Consider the following 11,675-nt stretch of genomic DNA (forward strand, 5'->3'; position numbering starts at 1 on the left):
TAGAGGCTTGGAGCTTCATCTGAATTTTTTTGGCTTCAATATGTTTGCGCCAAGTTAGTCGTCTGTCTAGGTGGATACCTAAGTACGTTATATTATCTGCTTGTGGTATGGGAATGTTGTTTAGTAAAATTGTTGGAGATGTACTCCGATTTAAGGTGAAAATGACGTGTCTACATTTTACTTCGTTAATTTTAATTCACCATTTTGACAACCATTTCTCCACCCGATATAAGTGAGATTGAAATTGGTTTGAAGCTAGCGCAACGTTTATGTTTCGGCATAAAATTGCCGTATCGTCGGCAAACGTTGTGGTGATAACTGAACTACTTATCGGGATATCAGATGTGTAAAGTACATACAATATAGGGCCAAGAACACTTCCTTGTGGAACGCCAGCTTCTATTGGGAAATTATTAGAAGTATATGATTTGCATTTCACTTTAAAGCTTCTATTATGCAGATACGATTCTAAAACTGAGTGGACATTTGAAGGTAATGAACAGAGTATCTTATCTATGAGTCCATTATGCCATACTTTATCAAATGCTTGTTTAACATCGAGGAATACCGCAGAACAATACTCTCTGAGCTCAAATGCGTGTCTTATTTCATTCGTTATACGATTCACTTGCTCAATAGTTCCATGTTTTTCCCTAAAACCAAACTGATGGGACGGTATTAAGTTTTGAACGTCAAGGAACGGTTTCAGCTTTAAAAGCAGTGCTCTTTCAAAGAGTTTAGAAAGGCATGGCAGTAAGCTTATTGGCCTGTAAGAAGAGGCAAGCGTGGGGTCTTTACCTGATTTATGAATCATAATAATCATGGATGTTTTCCACTCTGTTGGATAAAAGCCAAATTTAATTATGGCATTAAAAAGTCTTGTGATAAAATTTATGGCCAAAAGGGGTAAGTTTTTTATCATGATGGGTGAGATATTATCATATCCCGGTGCTTTTTTGCAATCTAACTTGTTTGTGATTATTTGAACAAGATCATTGGCCGTGATATTCATGTTAATAGATGGTGCTGGTGGATCTTGAGTGGGAAAGTCATATTGTCCTGTTGCAGGATTTGGTTGGAACACCTCTTTTAGGTAATCAGCAAAATCGTTAGATTTTTCTTCATCACTTCGCGCCCAGTTTCCAAGAGAGTTACTTATTGGAGAATCGGAGTCTATGGGAGAATTTATACCTTTGCTAGCATTCCACAAGGATGAATGGTTTTTGCCATTTGGACATAGGTTTTGAATATAATTATATTGCCTGACTTGGGGTTCTGGCTTAATACAGATCTAAGTCTCCTTTGGGCTTCCTTAAATAAGTTTTTCGTTAAAGGGGACCTAGATTTTACCCATTCACGCCTTAATCTACGTTTTTGTAAAACTAAATTCTCTATGTCACTATTTGTAAGTGCTCTATTGAATCTGTAAATTTTATTGCCTTTAGGGGTGGAGTTTTCTGCTGCTGAAATTAGAATTGAATTTAAAATTGAGGTTGCGTCCTACGTTACGCACTACCTCTAAAGTGCACCTTTAAAGGATTAATTTTTATGTTATTATGTTTTATATTATTTTGTTAATGAATTGTCAAATGTTTTATTGTGAACATATTGTTGCCTAATGTAATATAGTTATTTTTAATAAAATATCTTATATATTTCAATTTATCATTTTTAATTAAAGTGGTGAATGTAAAAACAGCAGCAGCACAGCAGCGATAAGAACCAAAAGTAGCGTAATAAAAGATGCACAAATTTTATAAAAATAGGTTAAACCAAAACGCAATCAAAAAACAGCAAAGCGTCGCAATTGACGGCAGATGTAGCTGCAAGACAGCGCAGCGAGAACTAAAGAGAGAAACAAAGCGTCGCAGTTGACAGCAGATGTAGCAACTACCGTTGGAATATCGAAAACAGCGTGATTTTTCTAACGCCCAGAGCACGTGTGAAAATCGTAACGGGTACTGGATACCAACTATAAAAACGTTATGTTTCTTTTATATATAAGTATGTATGTATATAAAATATTTGAAAATAATCCGTCACAAAATTTTTAACACGAACCTTGGTAATTTAACACTGCACAGTAAATGAACGGTTTGAATGACCTTCAAAATAATAATGTTCACCAGTTCCACGTTGAGCGACAAAAAATGTCTGATCAAAGGCTTTTCTTTGATCTGAGTTAAAATTACAATGTTCACAAATAGCAAAAATAGCAAAACGCAAAAAACAAAAAACTCCTCAATTATTCAAACACAAACTTTCTTTAGTAAGAGTAGTAAGAGTAAACGAGGAACTGAAACTTTATTTTTCTTAAAAGTGCACGAGACTCAACGAGTCTATTTTAACAATTTGTTTTTGTAAAATAAAAAAAAAATATAATATTTTGAATAAAGTTCAACCCAACAAAAGGATAACTTTTCTACAGCTGCCTTACCAGTTAGAACTTCCAATTAAAAGATATTCTATTAATGAACTTAGGGATGTTATAACGAAGTTAAAAGTAAAAAAAGCTCCAGGATACGATTTAATCACAGGCATGGCCTTGCAGCAGCCACCACCGAAAGGATTTGTATTTCTCATTCATATAGTTAACGCTGCGATAATAAGGGACTTTATTCCGCCACAATGGAAGATAGCACAAATCTCCATGATACCGAAACCAGGAAATGCATAGAAGACGTCAAATCATATCGTCCAATAAGTCTACTTCCCATCCTGTCAAAAGTTATGGAAATCCTGTTTCTAAAGCGCCTTACACCTATTATCCAACAAAACAGACTCATCCCTGATCATCAATTCGGCTTTCGTCAAAAACATAGCACAATAGAAAAAATTCATAGACATGTCAGACATATCCATAGTGCGATAGATGGTAAGAAATATTGCACTGCGTCATTTTTAGATATTTTACAAGCTTCGAGTATGTCATGAGAGTCTTCTTTTCAAACTACAACTGAATCTACCTCTAAATTTTTTCATATTTATTAAATCATACCTCTCGGCAAGGTACTTTTTCATTAAGCATGAAAACGAAACTACAGTACTTTATGATATAGGAGCAGGAGTACCTCAACGTAGCATAATGAGACCAATGCATTATATTCTATATGCTGCGGATCTTCGCCTTACCGGTGAGCGTATTATCGGCACATTTGCAGACGATACAGCTATTTTATCAGTTGACAGTGCCCCAATTCGTGCTTCGACCAAACTACAAACCTGCCTTAACAATGTTGCTCTTTGGATGAAAAATTGGCGTATCAAACCAAATGAGTCAAAATCTGTCCAAGTAACATTAACCTCAAAACGTTCTACGTGCCCGCCAGTTTTAATAAACAATACTCAATTACCACAAGCTGTAGAAACAAAATACTTGGGCACACATCTGGATAGTAAGCTAACCTGGAAACCACACATATTCATAAAGCATAAATCCCTGCGTCTTAAATTGCGAAACTTATTTTGGTTCCTCAAACGAAATTCCAATCTGTCACTTGACAATAAGTATACAAAACTGTACTAAAACCTATATGGAGTTCTGGGGCCCAATTATGGGGTATTGCAGTAGACTCAAACTTGGCAATTATCCAGCGTTTTCAATCTAAAACACTATGAATGATCACATACGCACCTTGGTATGTAACAAATGAATAGCTGCATAAACAACTACGTGTTCCGACAATCAAAGAAGAAATATCTCGAATTATAAAGAATTACGCTCATCGCATATATATGCACTCAAACCCGCTGCTTACACACCTGATGTCCAAGGCTAAAAAGGAAAACATCGAGAGACGTTTTAAATATGTATATGTAGGTCACACACTTCAATTTTAATTATATATGAATATGCCACTGGATATAGTCCATACGTGCCTTTCTTTTTTAGTTCGTAACTATTATTACGATTCATGATAATATATATTACTTATTGTCATTCATACCTGACAGATTGTAATAAAATAAATGGATTAAAAAAAAAATGTTCAATTCAATTATTTTTTTGGAAACAGTCACTATAATAAAATTTTATCGAATAAATGTTTATAATATTAAATAAAAGTAATAAAAATTTTAGGAAATGTAAATATATACAAAATTTATTGCAAATGCTCATTAAATAATGAAAAATATATGTAAAAAGTGATCACTTTTTGGTTAAAAGTTTTCTAATAACGATGATTAATTTTTTTTAATACAAATAAAATAAAACGTTTTATTAAAATTATTTTTTATTGAAATTTTTTATATGCATATATTCATATAAAGTCACGTATGAAAATATTATCTTATGAAAATACTAAAATGGCAGTCCTGGCGATTTAGTCTCGACGTAGCCACCTCGAAAATTTGCTAAACTACACTACACTATCGACACAACTTATAATTTCCCTCATTTAGAACGCAACTTAGCCTAACTCGCACATGACCTTAGAGTACTCTCAAATACTTCAACTACTTTAAGAATGTTGAAAGTTATACGGTATTTACACTGGCCGAAAATGGCTAATTTTGGTCAAAAATCGAAAATGAGAATGGCTCATTCTTCTATACAAAATTTCAAGTGCGAATGCGATCCATTTCATCACAATCTGTATGAATGCGTAAGAAATGCAAAGGAATACATTGAGCATACCCTAAATAAATCCTCTTCATGACATTTTAACAGTTTGAGAAAGCTGTTTTTGACTTATTTACGAAAAAAGGTAAACAAATATTTGGTGGTTACATTTTCTTGAAAACGATGCACCTCCTTTTAAAACTTCTACTTCCCAAAAAATATTTAATCGAAGTTAAAAATATATTTTCAGTATATATTTAACCTTCATGCAACATTTTTTTGGCATATACCAAAAATCAAATCAACAGGCCAGTTTAAAAATCAGCTGTTTGAAATGAGAACAAATGAAATACAACGAATGTAAACACTTTCAAATGGCTCATTCAAAATGAGCCACTTTCGGCCAGTGTAAAGGCTATATTTCATTTTGTTTTTACACATATTCATTCGTATTCGTATGTTGAAAGTGAGAGTATGCTACCATTCTCAACACAATAGAATCATCTGAAACTGAAATTAAATGCGTGCATGCAGTACTTTAATATCTATTAAGTTATTCTAAATTGTATTTACATAAAATTGTGTTACTGTTAAATAAAATATTTTGGTGGATAGGCCTATCGGGGAACCGAACACCTAAAACTCGGTAACGCGCCAGTGGTGCGGAAAATGATTATATATTTTATATTTCTTCAAAACATAAAATAACCTAAACTCGAAATATATACATATAGAAGTAGGTACATGTACTTACTTCTCTATTAAACGTTAACTTTCCTATAAATGTATTTTTAATAGCATATATACAGTGTTGTGCATAACAAAAACAACCAAAATGAGCACAACAAATAAATAAGTTATTTGTCTGCTCATTACTTTTCGTTTCAAAATTTAAATAAATAGTTTTATTTGCTATTAGCTACCATAAAAATACAACAAAACCTATAATTCTTTATATCGGGTTAAATAATTCACAAAACTAACGAAATATTGCGAAATGTACCTGTGCAAAACAATAGCAACTGTGACAAGATCAATGTTAAGGTCTATGACCAAAGTGCGATCTAACAAGATATTTTTTTGGTTTTTTGCATTTTTATGCTGTGATTTATGTTTCTATGCAAATTAGAACATAAACACAGAATAGTTCCATATAAAATCAGTTAATACATTTACGTTTTTATCCTGGCTTGTAACACTTTTACTTCAAAGTTTTAAGAAGCAAGAATTGAAGAATATTTAAATAGCAGTTCTAAAATTGAAGTAGCAAAAACATTTAAAACTAATAAGTTAAAGTCCAAATAAAGACTACTCGTAGAATTGATCAACACATCATATGAATTACAAAAAAAAAAACCATTTATGTCGCCGAAAAAGATCGTAGATGAGCTTAAATTAGGTTTGGACTCTAGTATTGTACGCAGGAGTACTCTCGAAGCAGGTTTCAAAAGTTACAGACCAGTCAAAAAACCAATGTTAAATAAAAAGCATTTGCAAAAAAGGTTGATTTATTGTTTTGCTCTAATTAATACTGATATACTTCATTTAGATAAAATATTGCGCGGAATCATTTATTGAACTCTTGTTAGATGGAAAACAGCTTTTTTCAGCAATAAATCGAAGTTTAACATCTTTAATTCTGATGGAATATGCACAGTACGTCGCAAAAACAAAAACGTCTGTATCTGCGCAACTGTCATACGATGGCATGAAGCATGAGGTTGGGTCAGTAATGATTTGAGCATTCTTCTTATGATTTGGACTTGATTCTTTTCATGAAATTAATTAAATTATGGACCAACATGTCTACAAAGATATTTCAGAATGCCAGAATGTCCCCCATGGCGGATGGGAAATGCTGCTTCGATGGGTTTACGATAACAACCTAAAATACACCTTAAAGCTGGTAAAGATATGAATTTTGAACAATAGAATTCCAGTTTTAAAATGACTGGCCTATTCGCCCGTTTTGAATTTAATTGTGATCATTTTGATATTCTCAAACGTCGCGTTGGGGTTCGAAAATTTGCCAATTGTTTGTTTGTGTCTCATGCCGGAATTTAAACCGACATATTATTTTTCTCTCAATTTTAAATTTATAATTTGCTTTAAAAACAACAACAATTTTACTATACTTAACATTGTCCTTAGATACACATAACAGAAAAACTCTGCGAACAGAAAATAAATTTTGTTTCAACAAATAAATTATTAAATAAAAAAATTTTTTAATTCAATTTTGTTTTTTATTAGTACTTTTATTCGTTATCTTTATATTAAACTAAAACTTGATTCTAATTGATTGGTAGAAAAATTATAATAATTAAAAATGAAAGAAACCAGCGCTATCAATGGCAGAAAAAGTCTGCGTATAATAGTTTAAAAAGCGTCAAAATATGTTATTTTTTAAAAGATGTTACCTTTTCAGTTACTTGTTAGATAACCTATCCTTTTTATGACCTCCATAAGTCGTTTTGGCATAGAATTGACCAGCTTCGCAGTCTCATCGCTGCTTTTTTTGCCCCCATTTCGCGATTATCACATTCTTCAGCATTTCTTTGGAGGTTATTTTGTGTTCACGTATCCGACGCTTTCTGTAAATCCCATAAATGTTCTATAGTATTCAAATCTGGCGATTGCGTTTTGAGTTGCTTGGGCACATTATAAAGCGACCAAAGCTTCACAACTTCTGCTGTGTGCTTTGAGTCGTTATCTTGTTGAAATAAGTAATTGTTCTCTAATTTCAACTTCTCGGCACTGCTTTATTTACTACAGACTCAATGTATTCCATTTTTCCAACTTCATTACTCGCCATACACCCCCACACCCCCGCTCCATCACCATGTTTAATTGTTAGATACAAATTATCTTTATTACAGGCAGTACCCGGTTTTCGCCAAATAAGCTTTCGACCTTTGAGGCCAAAGAGGCAAAATTTACTTTCATCTGAAAAAATTATATGTTTCCAAAATTCTGGACACTTATGTATTTAAATACTCGCTTGTGAATGCTTAACGTTTCACTCTATTAGCTTTGGAGACAACCGGCTTCTTTCGTGCAATCCGACTATAGTAGTTGAAATTTTTTAATATCTTGCGTACAGTATCCGTGAATTTGCTTCTGGAATGTCTGCTCAATATATTTCTTAAATTGAAGTCCAGTTAGAAAAGGATTTTCTTTCACTGAACTTATAAATTTGCGGGTTTCTCCTGTTAACAGCTTGGATAGACACCCACATCTCGACTTCGAGGTCCATAATCCTGTTGAATTGTAGTTGTTTTCTACTCCTTGGATAGAAGAATGTGAGCGGTTAACGATTTGACCAACTTCGCGACACGTTTTCTTTTTTTTCCATAAATCAATAATAATAATTCTCTCACTGATATTAATTTCTTTTCCTTTATTTGCCATTATAAAATTATTTACTTTTTAACCATTTGATTACAAAATAAGTGAGTGGGATTGTGTATTATGATATTTTACTTCAGTAAAACATAAACCACGCCAGATTTCTACTGTCAAAACTTCGGAAATTCCCCTTTACACATTTTGTACACAGACTTTCTAACTTAATTTTAACTAATTTGTTAGAATTAAGTTTTAGTTTAATATAAAGATAACGAATGGAAGTACTAATCTTATATATAAAAATTAATCGAAAAATGTTTTGGTAAGCGCATAACTCAATAACGCCTGGACCAATTTGGTCAATTCTTTTTTTTAAATGTTTGTTGAAGTCCAAGGATGGCTTTTACGGTGTGAAAAAAATCGAATTATTGCTATTTAATAAAGTTGTAATAAAGAAGTTTTTCGAACAATAGTGAACTACAACAACAAAAATTTTATTTTTTATATTATTTTAATTAATTGAAATTTTGGCTGACCATTCAGCTGTTTCGAGTATTGCCAAATACTCATTATCAGTGGTCTTGGAAACAATTCTTGCAATTAATTATTCGTAAATAATTATTTATGAGACTGCAAGTACCAGGAATTGTACTCGGATCCTGCGAAATGTGAAGCTCAGAATCAGCGCACCATAACCAACTGATCCAAAGCCATACTTGGCTTTTCTTTTTTGTTCGCATATTTTTCTGGAGTTTTGTTATTTTTAGTTTTTATTAACAATTTTACTTGCTGTTTTTATTAGTTTTTATTTTTTTTTGTTTTTATTTTGTTTTTATTAGAACGAAATCATAAACCAGCTGTAGAATAATTGAATTAATTAATTAATTATATTTTTATTTTTAATTGTTAAATTGCAACACTATTCTGTTCATAGAGGCATTATTTGTTGCATGATTTATTCTTTCTTATGTATAGAACCTAATCTAGGAACGTGATGCTGAGAAAGTCATGCTAATGTTACTCAACTAGTCGCACGGGCGAGACAAATATTTTGTGAATATAAATTGTAATTCAACGTCAAATTCTCCAGACGAAAGTGGCTATTATATTTTAATAGTAACTTATTATATTTCATAAAGAGGTTGTAACGCCTAAATTTTACGTTAAAATGTAGGCCCACATACTAAACGAATGACCCTGTAAATTACATAGTTAAATAAATATTTTCTTAAAACTAACGACCCTGTAAACTAAAATAGGGTTTTGATTAGTTTTTTTTGCCGGTAATAAAGTTAGTTAATTTTGTTGTAGCTATTTCTCTTGTTTGTTTGCATTAACAAATTTAAGAAAAATATTGTGCACGCATTTTTAGTGATGCAGTTATTTTTATTGAATTTGATTGCAATGCGTACAACAACAAGAAATTTGTTTTGTCAAAATTTACGGGACTTTGTTTACTCTAAAATATTTTTGTTTTTGCCTGTAATGGAAGGAATTTCAAATAAAACGGCAGCACAATTGCCAAATCGTTCTATTTGAAATTTCTCCTATTACAGGTAAGTAACTATTGTGTTAGGGACGATAGTGGGAGCTTGGACTAGTTGGTCCAGGCACATGTTGATTCGTTTGGGCATTGCTGATAATCACCATCTGAATGGATGAACTAGTTTGGGCGAAGTGATAGTGGCTGAATTGCCTTCTGCTTGGCTGATGCTGGCGTAGGGCAATTTAGCCAGTTGATTTATCTTATGCTGGCGTAGGGTAATTTAACTAGTTATCCAAGCTTCCATTTGGCCATTGCTGATGGAGGAATGGACGACGAATCACCAACACTGTCTGAAATCGTCTGGCAATAGCTGACAAGGGTACTAATTTAAATTGTTAATTAGGGTTTTAAAGGCTATTAGAAATTTCTCCTATTACAGTTACAACGCTTACGCTCGTGAGTCTACTGCTTCCCACAACTTTAATATCTCAACACTTCCAACGATTGCAACGCGCGCACTACCTACAACAATAAATTTTCAACAATCACAATAACTTCAATATTTACAACAGTTATAACGCTACGCTCGTGAATCTACTGCTTCTCACAACTTTAATGTATGTTTTTTTTTCTTATTTTTATAAAATAATAAAAGCTGCTATAAACAGAAGTGACTCTATTATTTTACTTATTTAAATTTCTTATAACGAACCCTGGTATTCCCCAGTTATAGAAAGGTCCGGAAAAGGTCGTTACAATGTTTTTCGAACAGTAAAGAGGTTTTTGAACTTCACATTTGACAGGATCCAAATTCGATTCCTGGTACTTGCAGTTTCAAAAATAATTATTTACGAATAATTAAATACAAGAATTATTTCCAAGACCACTGATGATGGGTATTTGGCAATACTCGAAACAGCTGTATGGTTAGCCAAAAATTCAATTAATTAAAATAATATAAAAAATAAAGTTTTTGTTGTAGTTCGCTACTGTTCGGAAAACCTCTTTTCCGAATTTGGTCAATTCTTTTTTTTAAATGTTCGTTAAAGTCCAAGGATGGTTTTTACGGCGAGAAAAAATCGAATTATTGCTATTCAATATAATTCATATTACACTACAAACATTCACTGTTGTCTATTTTAAATATTTCAAATATGATAATTAAATACTGTCATTAATAAATGAAGTGTAAATAATTTAAATACATACTAATATTTTACTGAGTTTTCTTTTTATATCGTGTTTTGTACAAAGTATTTGATTATCTATGATCACTAATTATTGCATGTGACACAATTTATTTTCGATATGCCTCCTGTAAGACGAAGTAATTTAGGTAGAAGAACCCAAAATGCTACAATTCAAACTAATTCCCGATCTAATCATAATGCACAAGAAGTTCACGACCGAAATGAAATTGAAAGATTTCGGATATCACAAACGCGTGAAGCGCGAGCGCGACATTCAACTCATAATCGCGCAAGTTTGAAATCCAGCTGCTTTCAATTACGAGGTGTCAATTGACTATAGTAACTATCAATGTGTTGCTATTGGATCAATGAACTCGGTTTGCTTACATTGTAAGGCATTGAAATACAAAAATGAAGCCAATGGATTGTGTAGCGCAAATGGCAAACTGCGATCGAAAAAATCGAATTATTGCTAATTCCAAATGGGTCCAGGCGTTGTTATGTTATACGCTTACCAACACATTTTTCGATTTATGTTTACATATAAGAAGACAAGAACATAACCAGAATAGATGAGTTTGTGTGTTGTAATAAGTTGTTGATTATTGTAGGTATGTTTATTAAATCCCCATGACTTTCTTTGCAGATCATTATCTCAACTATCCAAGCAAGCCACCCACTTTTTATATATTTGTCACCTTTAAGTTTTCACTGCCCCTTTAGATTATTTTCCAATCAGGTTTGAACCCTCAGTTCGGCTCTTAGTTTGAAACCCTATGGCAGACATCCCAGTCTGGGTTTTTTTAGTGAATCCCAGAAGAGTGGCCAAAGTTTTTCGAAGAAAAAATACTTCGGTCACTCGAGCTGAACCCCACACTCCTGGGTGACTGTTCTGTTCAGGAGATTTTTTTACCACGGCTATAAAATAGGTAGGAACAAAAAATTCCAAATTACAAATCTTTTTGACAGAACGAAGTTTGTCGGGTCCGCTAGTAAAAAATAAAATTGAATTAAAAAAATTTATTTATTTGAAATTTGAAATTTAACAATTAAAAATAAAAAAAAAAAAAAAAAAGCAAAAAAAAAA

This window comes from Teleopsis dalmanni, chromosome 1 (assembly GCF_002237135.1).
Source record: "Teleopsis dalmanni isolate 2A chromosome 1, ASM223713v2, whole genome shotgun sequence".
NCBI lineage: Eukaryota > Metazoa > Arthropoda > Insecta > Diptera > Diopsidae > Teleopsis > Teleopsis dalmanni.